The sequence below is a fragment of the Myotis lucifugus genome, unplaced genomic scaffold (genome assembly GCF_000147115.1).
Source record: "Myotis lucifugus unplaced genomic scaffold, Myoluc2.0 scaffold_22, whole genome shotgun sequence".
NCBI classification, from domain to species: domain Eukaryota; kingdom Metazoa; phylum Chordata; class Mammalia; order Chiroptera; family Vespertilionidae; genus Myotis; species Myotis lucifugus.
In genome coordinates, this window is record NW_005871070.1 from 1,876,880 (window position 1) to 1,880,705 (window position 3,826).

Below are 3,826 nucleotides of genomic sequence, written 5' to 3' on the forward strand. Positions count from 1 at the left end.
CAGAAAAGGCATTTGACAAAGTCCAACACCCTTTTCTGATGAAAACGCTCAGCAAAATGGGAACAGAGGGATCATACCTCAACATAATAAAAGCTTTATATGACAAACCTACAGCCAACATCACAGACCTAACGCCTTGGCCAGAGGCCTTAGGCCTGGGCAGGGGCAGAGCCTGCAACCGCGGGGAGCTGGGGGTCCCCTGCCCAGGCCCAAGGCCTCGGTCAGAGGCATTAGGTCTAGGCAGGGGCAGAGCGGGAGATCGCGGGGAGCTGGGGGTCCCCTGCCCAGGCCTAATGCCTTGGCCAGAGGCGTTGGGCCTGGGCAGGGGCGGAGCCTGCAATCGCCTGGAGCTGGGGGTCCACGGCCCAGGCCTAATGCCTCGGTCAGAGGCTTTAGGCCTGGACAGGGGCAGAACCAGCCATCCTGGGGAGCAGGGGCGGAGTCAGCGATCCTGGGCAGCTGGGGGTTCCCTGCCCAGGCCTAATGCCTTGGCCAGAGGCATTAGGTCTAGGCAGGGGCAGAGCGGGAGATGGCAGGGAGCTGGGGGTCTCCTGCCCAGGACTAATGCCTCCACCAGAGGCCTTCCTTAGGTGTTGGCAGGGGCGGTGCCAGAGATCGTGGGTAGCAGGGGCGGAGCCGGGAATGGTGGGAGCTGGGGGTCCCCTGCCCAGGCCTGACACCTCTGCCGGAGGCCTCAGGCCTGGGCAAGGGGCCGATCTGGTGATCGGCGATCGGAGGGTGATGAGGGTCAACTCCTCTGGCCGAGCATCAGGCATGGGCGGGGGGCGGAGCCAGCAATCGGAGGGGGCTGGGGGTCCCCTGCCCTGGCCTGATGCCTGGGCCAGAGGCATCAGGCCTGGGTGGGGGGCAGAGCCGGTGATTGGGGGGATATGAGGGTTCCCTTGCCCAGGCCTGAAGCCTGGGTCAGAGGCGTCAGGCTTGGGCAGTGGGTGGAGCAAGCGATCAGAGGGAGATGGGGGTCCCCTGCCCAGGCATGATTCCTGGGCCAGAGGCATCAGGCCTGGGTGGGGGTCAGAGCCAGTGATCAGGGGGAGATGGGGGTCCCCTGTCCAAGCCTGATACCTCTGGCGGAGGCGTCAGGCCTGGGCAAGGGGCCAATCAGGCGATCGGAGGATGATGGGGGTCGACGCCTCTGGCCGAGGCATCAGGCCTGGGTGAGGGCAGAGCCGGTGATCGGGGGGAGAGGGGGGTCCCCTGCCCAGGCCTGAATCCTGGGCCAGAGGCATCAGGCCTGGGCGGGGGGCAGAACCAGTGATCGGGAGGAAATGAGGGTCCCCTGCCCAGGCCTGACACCTCTGGCAGAGGCACCAGGCCTGGGCAAGGGGCCGATCCTGCGATTGGAGGGTGATGGGGGGTCAACGCCTGAGGGCTCCCATTATGTGAGAGGGGGCAGGCTGGGCTGAGGGACACTCCCCCACCCACCCAGTGCACGAATTTCGTGCACCGGGCCCCTAGTCCTATCTAATAAAAGAGAAACATGGTAATTAGCCGTACATCTGCTACCCTTCCCATTGGCTAATCAGGGCGATATGCAAATTAACTGCCAGCCAAGATGGCGGCCGTAGCCATGCACTGAAGCGAACAGGGAGGCTTGTTTGCTCCAGTGACTGCGGACTCCAACGTTCCCCGCCTGACTTGCTGGCCTCTCAACTGCAACTCTAAGCAACTATGTTGCAAATATAGAAGCTAAACAAAACCCCAGAAACCTGCTTTAGTCAGCCCGGCTTCAGCCAGCCTGACCGCAACATTGTATCAAATACAGAAGGTAAACAAAGGCCAGAAACCTGCTTTCAGCAGCCGAGGCCTCAGAGCTAAAGCTGGCCCAGAATTTAAAAAAAAAGAAAAAAAGGAGCGGTTGGGAGCTTCAGTCACCCGCCAGCCTGAAAATGGCCCTCAGCCCCTCAGCCAGACTGGCCAGGCACCCCAGTGGGGACCCCCACCCTGATCCAGGACACCCTTCAGCGCAAACCAGCCAGCCCCCACCCGTGCACCAGGCCTCTATTCTATATAGTAAAAAGGTAATATGCCTCCCAGCACCGGGATCAGCGGAGCCGCGAGGCCTCCGGGCACCGGGATCAGCGTGACAGGGGGCAGCGCCCAAACCCCCTGATCGCCCTGCGGCTCTGTGTGTGACAGGGGGAGGGGCCACAACCTCCCTATCCGCCCTGCTCTGTGTGTGACAGGGTGCAGCGCCCCAACCCCCTGATCGGCCCTGCTCTGTGGGTGATAGAGGACGGTGCCCCAACCCCCCCCCTCCGCCCACGGGCCCTGCTCTGTGTGTGACAGGGTAGAGCCATAAACTCCCCATCGGCCCTGCCCTGAGTGTGACAGTGGCGGCACCCCCAACCCCCTGATCGGCCCTGCTCTGTGGGTGACAGGGGGCGGTGCCCCCAACTCCCCTATCGGCCTTACTCTGTGAGTGACAAGGGGGAGCTCCTCAACCCCCTGATGGGCCCTGCTCTGTGCATGACAGGGGGGAGCTCCTCAACCCCCTGATCGGCCCTGCTCTGTGTGTGACAGGGGGTGGCGCCGCAACCTCCCCATCGACCCTCCCTTGAGTGTGACAGGGGGCGGTGCCCAAACTCCCCAATTGGCCCTGCTCTGAGCCCGACCAGGGGCTGCACCTAGGGAATGGGCCTGCCCTCTGCCACCCGGGAGCAGGCCTAAGCCAGCAAGTCATTATCTCCTGAGGGGTCCCAGACTGCGAGAGGGCACAGGATGGGCTGAGGGACCACCACCCCCCCCCGCCAAGTGCACAAATTTTTGTGCACCGGGCCTCTAGTATAAAATAAATATCAAAAATATAAATCTTTGTATTACTATGGTTGCAAATATCAAAAAATTTCTATATGTGACAGGGCACCAGAGTTAAGTTAGGGTTTTTCAAAATGCTGACACGCCGAGCTCAAAACGTTCGCCATCACTGCTATAGAGAGAGACAACAGTGTGGTGATAGGGGAGTGGGGGTAGGTGAAGGTGAGCAAAGGGGAGATAAATGGAGATGGAAAAAGACTTTGCTTTGGGTGATGGGCACATGATACAGTGTACAAATGATGTTGTTATTGAGTTGTATACTTGAAACCTGTACTCTTATAAATTCAATTTCTTAATAGTAATATATTGATCTTCTTAGGATATAAATTCACTGCTAATAATACTAAGCTGTAACAGGAAAAGACTTGAGTTTCCATATGAAACATCTGCTCTGTTATTTCAATACTCAATAATCGCAGAGACTTTGAAAGGAAACGTGACCGGTGATGTGTGACTCAGGCCTATAACTGTTGTTTGAACCCGTTTTTGAAATAATCTCTCGGTTTTTTCCCTTTGAAAACAGGATACTCTCCTTGGATGGGAAACTTAAAAATCCAAATGCAAAATGCAAAACCTTGACTAACCCTGCAGTGCTTTATCTGGCTCGCCACACGCCGTACGCACTGTAACATTTTATGTACGTCTCCTAAGGTTGCATTGACCCGCGAGGACTACCACTCTCCTCCTTTTGCACCTACTTCCATCTTAATGTCGTAGTTCTGGCCGAGGACAATCTGTATGAGCTCTCTGATCGTCTGGTCCGAGGCCAGCTGGGCCTCCGACTGCAGCGAGGCGATGATCTCCTCGATGGACGTCGGGATCACTCGCACGGGCAGCGGCGCGAGCAGGGACGGCCGCCAGCCGGTCGCTGGCCGGGAGCGTGTCCTCGCTGCTTTTGGAGGACAACCTGGGCGCTTCGCGCGGGGCGGCCTCGCACAGGACCTGGAGCGGATCCGCACCCTCCGCCGCCGGCTGGCCGCCGCCTCGCCGT